This window comes from Bidens hawaiensis, unplaced genomic scaffold (assembly GCF_021521415.1).
Source record: "Bidens hawaiensis isolate Kalapana, Puna unplaced genomic scaffold, B.hawaiensis_p1.1 tig00032777_1, whole genome shotgun sequence".
In the NCBI taxonomy this organism is placed as follows: domain Eukaryota; kingdom Viridiplantae; phylum Streptophyta; class Magnoliopsida; order Asterales; family Asteraceae; genus Bidens; species Bidens hawaiensis.
In genome coordinates, this window is record NW_027495595.1 from 134021 (window position 1) to 147162 (window position 13142).

A 13142-nucleotide genomic window follows, 5' to 3' on the forward strand; every position below is an offset into this window, starting at 1 on the left:
TTTGTTTACTTTTCGTTAATAGAAACTCTAACATTATTATTATTATTATTATTATTATTATTATTATTTAGTAACCAAGTTAATATGTTCAAATTAAGTTATCCAAGTTTAAAATGTATTCCAATTAAGTCACTCAACTTTTTGTTTTATTTAAATTATAAGTTTTAACATGTTTTCTTAATATGTTTTTCTTTTAACTATTTCAATGAGAAAAACTTTTTTTATTTTTTCATTTTTTATGTTGATTAAGAGTGATGCCGTAAATTTTATTTTTTAATATAACTAATGTTTTTTAATATTTTAAATATAACTCATATATTGCAAATTCTCGCCCCGACATCTTCTCCTCTATTGCTTTCTTGACGCACAAAAAACTGACGAGACTCAATTTGAAGATTTAGTGCCTCGATTTAAGCAAAAATTACATAAATGACTTAATTAAAACAATTTTAAAACTTAATTACTATTCTGTAATATTTTCCCTTCTTGTTGTTGTTATTATATGGACACCTAATGCCTAATGGAATGGTGGAATAGTTGAAGACGGGTGATAACTGTGACTGAAGAAAGGAGGAACAACATTGATTCTATAGTGTTTGGTTGTTTTAGTGTTGTGTTGAGCAGGGCCGGCTCTGAAAATTGGAAAAATATTTTGGGCCTAAAGTAAAAAAGAGTATTTTTTTTGTTTAAACAATTTAATTTTTAAATTGGTTTCCTTGGTTATGGTTTGGGTTGTTTAAAAACTAATGTATAAAAATAGGCTAAAATATGTCTTAAATGAGGCTAGAACCAACAACCTTTTGGTTGGGAGGCATACCCCTTTACCACTAGACTAAGTTAGTTATGTAATTTTGTTAAAACATTAAGTATAGATATAGTTTTTTTATAAAAAATATATATAATTTATACAAAAAATTCCGGGTCTAGCGGGTAGTCGGGCCTATGGCCGTCGACTACCCTGCCATATGTCATGGCCGCCGTTGGTGTTGAGTGACTGGAATAAGCAAATTGGGTGTGTGAGAATGAGTACTAGTGTGGTGGTAGACTGGTATCTTATTTTTGCTTTTAAATGATATGTGACATTTTGAATCAAGGGTGACACTATCTATGGTTGACAAATACCCAACTTAAGTGAGATTTAAGTTTGGGAAAAAAAGTAGTAATGTAAAGAGAGAGTGCAAGCGGCAACAACTCACTACCAGCGATGCATTCGTTGTGAAAGCATAGCTAGGCATGCACGCATCATTTCTCGTTGAAGTCGTGCCCAATAAAGTCTGAGACGAACCCAACAAACCCACCCGTTATGCACAATTTAAGCAATTCGATCTTCAAATATCTAGTGTGTGACACCATGCTAGGGTTTAGCCTACTCACATGCCCTCTTTTGGATGGGTTTTTGGTAAAGTAAGGATCCGCTTTGGCTCTACTTTGTTGACTAGGCCTCATGATTCGTCTTACGACAAGGGAAGGTATTTCTTTTTACCCTCCTCATCAAATATGTTCTATGATTTTGAGTTATGAGATGTTATTTTGTCACAACCCCCGATTCCTATACCCCGGGAGGGGAGCTGTGAATGTTGAGTGGTGGTATCGGTGTTTTATTAAAATAAATTTGCAACGGAATATTTCATTAGAACTGTAGTTAGGAAAAATGATCAGAGTTATAAAAACATCATATTTTTTTTCATAAACTGGGAATAAAACCCAATTCTATACAAATATAAGTTTTATATGGATAAACCCTAATTTACAAAACACGTTTCTTTATTCTAGTGATAAGCCACTTATTTAAGCTAGAAGCCCACATGCATCATTCCTTTGTCTGTAACAAGTCACTTGAAACATGTTTAAAATTATTCGATCATCAAGAAATACTGGTGAGAGCATTCACATGTAAATGACACATTTTACAGTTACAACATTAAGATATTTTTACATCTGCCTACTTACAAATTACCAAAAGGTACTTGTCGCTCTACCGTATCTATGATTGTGGTCATATTACTTATTGGCTAACACTTGTTCAATAAGTAACGTGTAATAGCCCAGTAGGCGAGCATTGTATACAAAACCCCACAATACTAGTAGTAATCATCCCGTAAGTCTACAGAGACTTAATCACTGTAATGTACTTTAAAACATTTTGAAAATACTTTTGAAAGCATTATCCGTCATGAGTTTAATAGGTTTAAAAATCATCATGACAGTATTGGAAAACCAGTTGTCTCACGTAATGGTGAGTTGTACAGAGACTCGAATGTCTCACCTTGTAAGTTTAAAATAAACGAGCACTTCCTAGTATTAAACACCTAGGTTAAACAGAATGTATCATATTTAATTAGTATAAACCAAATAATTATAACGATAATCACAAGATTAGAAACTTTACACAATGGCACAATGTCTTACCTTGTACAGGCAGAGCTTTCAGATTCGCGTATAAAAGTTTCTTATCGATCAGAGAGGGTATCGTTACGACTACTCGGGGGGTATTTATACCAATATATATGAAAATTTAAGAGAGAGATCAGAAGTTGGACGAAAGAATGAAGCCCGGATCCCAACCTATTTATAAGTGAAACTTGACTAGTTAGCACAGCGAGAACCAACACCATGAAGTGCTTCGCGTAGCGCGAACGGAACATAGGGTTGCCGAGTCAGCCCTAGCTATGCCACGTGGCAGACTACATGTCACTGTTGTTTGACTACCACGTCGCGTAGCGTGAAGGACAAAAGAGTTTCTAGATAACTAAGAGTACTTCGCGTAACGCGAAGGAACAAGTTTTCAAAAACATTAAGTTCAAAGTGCACCATCAAAGCGCCACATTGCGCCCATCGCACTTTGCCTGAGCTCGTGCGTGTCAGGTGCTTTGCACCCTCTGTTAGGACCACTGGGTGCATGCTAGGCACACAAGAATATTATTATGAAAACTCATCTAATAAAGAGCTTCCAAATTTATCTTACTTTCCGTATGGGATAAGAACTCACTTTCATATTTATACCAAGGTGTAGGCATTCCATTTTCTTTCCCTCACCAATGTGGGATGTAATTCTTTTCTTTTCTTCACTTTTTCTTTTGTTTAATTTTTTTATAAGTTGTTATATATTTAGTGAAAACATTTATATTTGGGTTGTTCCTTTAACATTATTAAGATAACACTTACGAGGGTGTTTTTTTAGTCCGATATAAGCAACCCAAACAAAATAAAGAAAAAATACAAAACATACAACGATTATGAGAGTCTATGTTGATATTCTTTCAAACCTAAAGGTTTCAAAATAAATGAAAATAAAGAAAAAAATACAAACATAATTCAATTTGCCCAGTTAAGCTAAAGGTTTTAGCCCATGCTCTCAAGTCCCACCCAAAGAAAACTCAAAATCTTTATATCTTCTACTAGCTTGGTCAAGCTTGTGTTGACCCCATCAAATATCTTTTTGTTCCTTGCATTCCATAACTCCATAATGTGACCCGACATATTGCTTGTATTATCATGCTTTTTGTACGGCCTTGGCAATAATGAATTTGTATATCCATTACATCCGATATCGAAAAAGCAAAAAAGGGAGGAAGCTTGCACCACCTTGAAAGCTTTTGCCAAACGGAATCAGCCAGAGAACATGCGATTAACACATGGTCCACCATTTCATCATGCTTCGAGCAAAATCGACAGAGAATCATACTCATGTTAGTATGCCTTCTCAAAAGCCTAACCCAGGTTGCTATTCTTCCTCGATTGATAACTGATATTAGTTCTATTAGTGTTCGATTCATTTTAAATACTTCTTCGTAGGCTTTTTAATCTATTTTTCATAGCATGAAAATGAAAATGTTTTATCTCATAGTAATTGACAAAAATGTGTGTCCAGGATATAAAGTGAAATATAGTCGTGTAACAATTCTTGAAACCATATTTTTAAAACATCTAAGATTCACCTTAAACCCTTAAGTTGGTGTAGGAAGTGTTGTGTACAAATGACTCGGGTGTTGTTTGTTTTTCTGAAAAATGTTTGCGCAGCCTCTTTTGTATGCGCCGTGCAGATCACGCGCCGACATCGATACCGCAGACTATTTGTTTTCTCGAAGACATTTCATTAAAAAACATATGCGTAAGCTCTTCTTGGTGCAGACTTGGCCCATCCACTTGTGAGATCTTATAAGGTTTGTAGAAGGTTAAAATACCAAAACCTACCAACACCCATTTCCACCATCACCACCTGTAACATCCCGGAATTTCTAAGAATAATATTTAATATATTATTTATCTATGCTAGAAAAGTTTACTTGAGTTGCTAGAGAAATAATAAAGTAATAAAGATGGAAGGATAAGTAGGCTAATTAGATGGAATTAATTATGGACCAAAAAGAAAAGATGGGCCTTAGGTCCATGGGCTTAAGGGAGTATAAATATCCCTTAAACCCTAATTCTTTCCATTTTCATTCATTCTACACATTAGCATACACCATCAAAACACATACTTAAGCCAAACACTCTCCACTCCACCAATTCATCTTCCTAATTCGGACCATGTCAAGAAGGATCAAGTTTGTTTATTATCTACAATAACAAGAGATCATCAAGCTTAGCTAGGACTAACGTTAAGCCTAGGAATCGGTCCGTTTAAGGTACGTATTATCCTAAAGATCGTTTATTTGATATCGGTTTTTCTATGAAAAATTATAGAACCTTAGATCGGGATCTAAGGGTTAATAAAAATATAAACTTGACGTTGAAACGTAAATGATATGGATCGAATTCATTCAACTCATTAGTTAAGTTCGGCTTGTTAGTATTCTAGATCTAGCTAAACCGGGTTTTGAAAACGATAAAGGTTCAAGCTTTATACCAAAAATGGGTTAGATCTTGATGATATATAATGATGAGAGATATATAATGATGAGAGTAATAAGGATAAGAAAAACAGGCATGTTAATAAAAATAATGATAAAGATCATCAGCAGTTACGAGAGAAAAGAAAGAAATGAAAAGAAAAGAGAACCATCAGACATGGGTTCTCGGTATTGAGTTCTCAGTCACGAGTTCTCTGTTTGGAGTTCTCAGTCACGAGTTCTCTGTCAAAGAGTTCTCGGCTACCTTGAGTTCTCGGTTACCTTGAGTTCTCGACCATTTAGTGTTCTGTTGTGGACTTTGGGCCTGGTTACCAGTTGGTCCCAGATGCCATAATGGATAGTGGGCTTGACCTAACCAAGTTCATGAGTTAACTAAGCCCATATCCTAATTAAAACAAAGCTAGCCCATCGATATAAACTAAACGAACAAGCCTAACTTAGCAAGTCCTTTAGTTAACTAAAATACCAACTCAATTAATTATATGGTTACTTAACAAATATATATTTATCAGTTAGCTGTGCACAATTAAGGAAAGGGATAATTGTCGGCTCTGAGCGTAACCGGGTCAAGGTCGTGTGCATACTCAATGTGATTAGTTAATACACTTATCTTATGTGGTAAGTGTATGACATGTGTGAATGTATATGAATGATGGATGTATGATATATGAATGTATATGAATGATGTATGTATGATGTATGACTAATATAGAAAAGGTTAAGGGTATGTACGAAAGTATATAAATATAAAAGAAAAGGAAGGTTTGTATGAATTGACGATAAAGGGTGGCAGACCCTAATAATATCCGTGAAGGAGGGTGGTAGACCCTACTAATATCTGTGAGGTTATATGGCAAAAGGCTCTTTAAAACATATAAGTATGTATGTAAAGTATGAAAGAAAGGACGAATTTATATATGTATGAAAGAAAGTAAAACAGGATAAGTATGTAATATATGAAAGTATTGTATGTTGCCTGATTAACTAGAACTCACTTAGCGTAGCTGACTTTTAGTATGCACACAGGTGAATAGACTGAGGCAACTAGCCTGAGGAGGACACAAGGCAGGAATTGAAGAGGCTGACATCTGAAGATTTGTCATGATGTTTTAATAAAATATTTAAGTTATGTTTTCAAAGACAAGTTATAAGTGTTTTGTAAGAAATGATTGAGGTTTTATCATTCCGCGAAAGTTTTTAATTCACTCTGATAGTTTAGAACTGTGATTATGAGTAAATCCAACACCAAAGTAGAGCACCGGGACCGGGGCCTTACAAGTTGGTATCAGAGCATAAGTTCGAGAGAATTAAGCATCCTACATGCTTAGACTCGAACAGAGATTGGGAATTAAGTAAGAAAATAAAGAAGATGACAGCTCAAGATAGCCATGTGTAGGGGTGCAAACGAGCCGAGCCGAGCCGAGCCCGAGCTCGACTAGGCTCGAGCTCGGCTCGTTTAGCTTACACAGAGCTCGGCTCGTTTCGAGCTCTATTTTCAAAGCTCGAGCTCGGCTCGTGAATGGATTTTGAAGCTCGAGCTCGGCTTGGGCTCGACTTGTTTACTAGTTATCAATTATTTTCTTATATATTTTTTCTATTATAGTTTTATGTATAAATGAATATATATTTTTTAGTTATTTTTATTTATTTTTTCCATAACATTATATTTATTAATTAATAATTATTAAATATATATTTTAAAAAATATAAATGGCAGGCTCATTTAGGCTCACGAGCCGGCTCGAGCTCGATAAGTAAAGCTCGGGCTCAGGTTCGTTTATTAAACGAGCTTATTTTAGGCTTGAGCTCGGGCTCGGGCTCGATAAAGCTCGGCTCGAACGAGCTTTTTAACGAGCCGATCCTGAGTAGCTCACGAGCAACTCGCCTCATTTGCACCCCTAGCCATGTGTCACTCAAGCAAGCTGAGTAAAGGTAAAGTATATGATTATTGTCATGTGTAATGTAAGAATGTGTAAGTAAGGTAGCTTAAATGTTAGAGATATGAGTATATGATTTTGAACTGTTTGATTGTCTAACTGTTTGAAAGTAGAATTAGCACAAGTGAACTCACGACGGGAATTGTATAGGACACGGAAAGTAACGTGATCAGCTAATCACAGCTGGCCATTTTTATTACCTGTTAGCCTTCCTATCCTTGTACTAAATAGTTCCTTGAGTGATGACGTTTGTGTTTCCTTATAGAATAAGAATGGCTGGAGCAAAAAAAGCTACTGGTCAAGGAGGTCGTACGAGACGCCGTGGTAGGCCACGCATAGTCCGAGCACCTTCTAAAGAACCAATTGTTAACTCAAGAGAGGAAAGAAGTGAAAATTTGCGAGGGCCAAGCCGCGATGAAGGGAATCAACTTGACCTTGTTGTTCAAGCCGCCATCACTCAGGCTGTAGCTGCTGCCGTGAAGAACTTGAATCCAGAAGGGTCCGCTAGAAGCCATGCACGAACGGCTGAGAGAATAGGAGATAGTGTCAAGAAGGATGATGAGGATAAGAGAGGTGACTCGAGTGATGTTCGATCTGTGAAAGTTGATGAGAGAAAGAGAGGCCGAGGTGGGTGTAACTACAAGTCATTCAAAGGTTGCGACCCGCCAAAGCTGACTGGTTTAGGAGACGCAATCGCTACTCTCCAATGGATAACCACAATGGACAATGTTATCCGAATTAATGAGTGTCGTCCCGACCAAGCAGTGGGTTATGCCACTCAGTCGTTTGGTGAAGAGAATATGTACTGGTGGGAGACTGTGGAGCGGCGAAAGACTCGAGAAGAGATTAAGGCGATGAGGTGGGATGACCTGAATGAGTTGGTGATGAAGCGATTTTGTGCTGATGCTGAGGTGGAGAGAGCTGAGATGAAGTTTCTAAATTTGAAGACGAGGAAGATGACACACCGCGAATACACTACCGTATGTCGAGGTTGGTTCCTGACATGGTGAACACCGAAGCCAAGCGAATCAAGTGTTACATAAGAGGACTACTGCAAAATGCCCGCACCTTAGTCAAGGCTAGTAAACCTGCTATTTTTTACTTTGTAGTTGAACTTGTAAAGATGGTTTATGATGACTTGGTTGTGGACGATATGGTGGTAGAAGAGAAAAAAAAAGAAGAAATGGGTACTCGGTAAGGTGGGGCATTACGCTCATGAATGCAACACCGAGCCTACATGTTACAAGTGCGGAAAGAAGAGTCATATGGCAAGGGAATGTGCCGAAGCCGGAGGAGGTGGGAAGAAGGATGCTGAACAAGCTAGGCCAAGGACTAGGGCCTACATGATGACCCAGGAACATGCTAAGCAGATCCCTGATGTTGTGACAGGTACATTTCTAGTAAACGGTACTTCTACTTCAGTATTGTTTGATTCAGGTGCGAATAGAAGTTTCGTAGCTACACAATTAGCCAAAATGAAATGTTGCCGAGTGCCTGAAACCTTTACAGTAGGAACCTCTAGTGAAACTACGGTTAGGATAATGAGAATGGTTAACGATTGTAAGATAGAGTTAGAGGGACGTGAGTTCCCTATTACCCTGTATGTTATGACCTTAGGAGGGTTCGATGTGGTTTTGGGAATGGGTTGGCTATCTAAGTTTGAGGCTCAGATATTGTGTAAGAGTAGGTTAATAAGGTTAAAGTCCTTGGATGGTAATGCGGTGACAGTTTAAGGTGATAAAGAAAGTTCAGGGGTTAACGTCATTTCGATGATAAAAGCCGAAGGTTTGTTAAGGCGAGGGTGCGGTGCCTACCTGGCGTATGTTGTCAAAGCTATGGCCGAGACGAAAGAAGTGATAGATGTTCCTGTTGTGCGCGACTATCCAGAAGTGTTCCCTGAGGACCTTTCGGGGTTTCCACCGGAGCGATAGGTTGAGTTCCAGATAGATTTAATACCAGATATGTGTGAATGTATATAATGATATATGTATGATGTATGACTAATATAGAGAAGGTTAAGAGTGTGTACGAAAGTATATAAATATAAAAGAAAATGAAGATATGTATGAATTTACAGTAAAGGGTGGCAGACCCAAATAATATCTTTGAAGGAGGATGGCAGACCCTAATAATATATGTGAAGGAGGGTGACAGACCTTAATAATATATGTGAAGGAGGGTGGCAGACCCTAATAATATATGTGAAGGAGGGTGGCAGACCTTAATAATATCTGTGAGGTTATTGGGCGAAAGGCTCTTTAAAACGTATAAGTATGTATGTAAAGTATGATAAAGTATGAAATAAAGAAGGTATGAAAGAAAGGACGAATGCATATATGTATGAAAGAAAGTAAAGCAGGATAAGTATGTAATATATGAAAGGCTTGTATGTTTCCTGATTAACTAAAACTCACTCAGCATAGCTAACTTTTAGTATGCACGCAGGTGAATAGAATGAGGCAGCTAGCCTGAGGGGGACACATGGCAGGAATTGAAGAGGCTGGCGTCTGAATATTTGTCATGATGTTTTCATAAGATATTTAAGTTATGTTTTCAAACACAAGTTATGAATGTTTATAAGAAACGATTGAGGTTTTATTATTCCGTGAAAGTTTTGAATTCACTATGATAATTTAGAACTGTGTTTATGAGTAAATCCAACACCAAAGTAGGGCACCGGGACCGGGGCCTTACACCACGACCCATCGTTCACCACCACCAGCCACCCATCGTCAACCACCACCACCCGCCACCCACTGTTCGCCACCACCGCCCCCACCCCGCCTCCCACTCGTCCGCTACCGACATCGTCCACCACCCACCACCACCGTCCGGTGCCGCCATTGTCTACAACCACCACCATTTTTCACCACCCACTACCGCCTTCTACCAACACCACCGCCATCATCCAGCACCACCCACCACTACCACTATCACCATCCAGCACCACCACCATCCATCGTCCGCCACCACCACCGTCCACCACCCACCAACACTGGACGATGCCACCACCGTCTACTACCATCAAAAATATGGTTTCTAGATGCTTCAAAAAAATATAAAATGGTTGCAAAGGAGATGAAGAATAAAGAGAAATAATAAAATGGAAAATTCTAAAAAAAGCCCTTTTGGGAGAGAGAAAAAAATAAAGACCCAAAAATATTCAATTTTTCCAAATTGACCCAAGAAATTTGTTCTAAGCCGACACATTGGAAAACTTTTCGATGATATCGAGGAACCATTTAAAAGGTGGCACGTGGCAATAATCTGACAAGGCCGACCATATTTTTGAATATCGTGGGGGCGTCGTACAAATTTTTAGTAAATCTTTTAATAAAAAGCAGTCTCTCCTGACGGTTTTTTTTATGTTTTTCTTCATTATTACTAACAATTGTGATTATCATTCAACTATAACTTCATCTTCATCTCCTTCTATTGCTACGTGAACGAAAATAGATAAAATATGATACAGACCCATGACCGAAGCCCACAGAATTTGTCCACAATATTGAGCCCATGCATGGAGATCACCTCCTTAGCTGTCACACGTCAACCTACGGTGGAACATGCCAGGGCACGACATTGATTGTGTCATAGCTCAGAAGACACTAAGTAAAATACACGTGTCAATATCTAAATTATTCATTCATATATCAATTTCCAAAGCACAAACATTGTCTCAAAATACCATTACAAATCAATTATTCAAATCATTAATAACTTAAAACAAAGGTGTTCTTCATTTATCAAGAAACCTATGGTATCATCTAATCTCCAATACTTGATTCACCCAATAAAGCTGCATGCGCCATGCGTGAAAATACATATTTTTGTCAACATAAAGTTGAGCAAGTAAACCATAGTTTTTGAGTATATATAATAATAAAAGGACAATTCCATGCAATAATCGTACATTACTACAACTAGTAGTTGTCTTTTCAACCGAATAGCATTGATAACGGTTTACTTCAACAGCGTATGATCATACTAATTAGGATGAGGATGAGGATGAGGTACCAACCAATCATAAAATAAACACATAGTCATATTCGCACATAACAACTAACCGAGCAATTACAATTTTGCATATAACGGAATTGCTAGTGAAAACAATAGGTTGATTTGTGAACGCATAACGCCCCCCAAATTGTAAAGCGATATAAAGGGGGATGTGAATTTACTTACCTTGTAAAAAGCGTTGATGAGGATGATAATACAATAAAAGAAATCAAACTCCTTGCGCTACGTCTACGAAGGTTCCTAGATATAATAAACGAATTAATATGGAACGAACTTGAGAAGTTTTAGAATCTATCGCAAACTTGATTGATTAGAGGATTATTAAGTAAACGGGGAACTTAAACGAAAGATTTAAGTTTAAATAATATTTAAGATTTTTTCTTTATAAAGATGGTACTTATTTAAATAATAATAATAATAACAACAACAATTAACAATGGTAATAATAATATTATTAACAATAGTAACAATACTAATAACAATACTAATAATAAAAATTAATAGTAATAATAATAATGTTAATATAATGCTAGTAAAATCGGTTTTAGGATGGTGAAAAAAAAACCTCAATGAGTCGGTTTATAATATTTAAATGTTTAATTGTGTAGGGGATAAATAATATTAAAATGTTCAAGAACCCTTAAATAAGGTTAACAAAAAGAAAAGGAAAAATAATATCCAAAAACCGGCTGGATCAGGTTCGAACCCGCGACCCAGCCTTTGTTATTCAGTGGACCAACCAATTGAGCCAACTTGACCAGTTGTTAAACTTGCAGATCCGAAAATCTATAAACGCATCTTTAAAGGGACATGAACCCTAGATTATCTAATTGGATAATCTTGTCCATGTTCGATCAAACAAGTTTCGGGTTATTGATCTATGGTGAAACGTGATCCCATCCATACCTATTAATTGGATTATAACGTGTGGTAAGATGGTGAATTTGTTTAAACTAGTTGCGGCCAGAAGAGGGGTAGATTAGGTGACGGGTTGGAATTTTAAACATGGATTGATATGGGGGAAAGGGTGGCGATGGGTAGTAGAAGATTTCTGCAAGTTTAATTGGCACATAGAGAAGGGTTTATATAAGATCACAAATTAGGGTTTTTTTTGGGGCTTAATAAGGTTAATTGATCAAGTTACGGACTAATTAACACGCTTTTACTCTAATTGAGTGTCAGTTACGCATTTCTTCGATGGAATATGCCAATTACCTAACTTAATTGATCATAAACGAGCGGGAATTGAAGATTTTGAATGGTTTGGGGTGCGCGGGTCGGGTTTTTGAGGTTTGGGTCAGCCGGTCGGACCAGGGGGTGGGTTAGGGTTTGGTCTTTAATAAAATATTAATTAAATTTAATAAATAATAAGGCTATAATACTCAATAAATGCGACGTTTTCATTAAACGAGTGACCCGAACCCTTAAACGGGTCGGGTAACTATTACAAGAAAAAAAACACGAAATGTTACAACATTCACTACTTTAGGAAATTTCATCCCGAAAGTAGAAATTAAGCCGTAACGAAGAGGTACTTGGACTCCATTTGGTCTTTACGTTCCCAAGTGAAATCGGGACCACGTTTAGATTCCCAACGAACTTTGACAAGTAGGATACGGCTACGCTTGGTTTCTTTGTCCATATGATACACGATTTTAACAGGTTTCTCGACAATGCGCATAGATTCATCAATTTGTACTTCATCGAAGGGTATGCGGAGATTCCCCTCGGCTAAGCACTTCTTGAGATTGGAAACATGAAAAGTTGGATGAACATTGGAGAGCTCTTCAGGGAGATTGAGACGATACACAACTTTACCAAGCCTTTCAACGATCTCGAACAGGCCAACAAAATGAGGAAATAATTTATTCCTTTTGCCAAAACGAACTACCCCTTTCTAAGGAGATACTTTAAGGAGAACTTGATCACCAACATTGAATTCGAGAGGTTTACGGCGCTTATCGGCGTAGCTCTTTTGACGGCTACGAGCAGCAAGAAGATTTTGACGAATAAGAGCGATTCGATCGGAAGTTTCTTGAACAAGCTTGGGACCGATGATTTGCGATTCACCAACCTTGTTCCAACAAATTGGGGAACGACATTTTCGGCCTTATAGAGCTTCAAAATGTACCATGCCAATACTAGTGTGAAAACTATTATTGTAGGAAAACTCTACAAGTGGTAAGTGGGTGTCCCAATTTCCACCAAAATCTAGTATGCAAGAGCGGAGCATATCCTCGAGAATTTGAATTGTTCGCTCGGATTGACCATCGGTTTGTGGGTGATAAGCGGTGCTTAGATCAATACGGGTACCCAAAGCGGTTTGCAACGA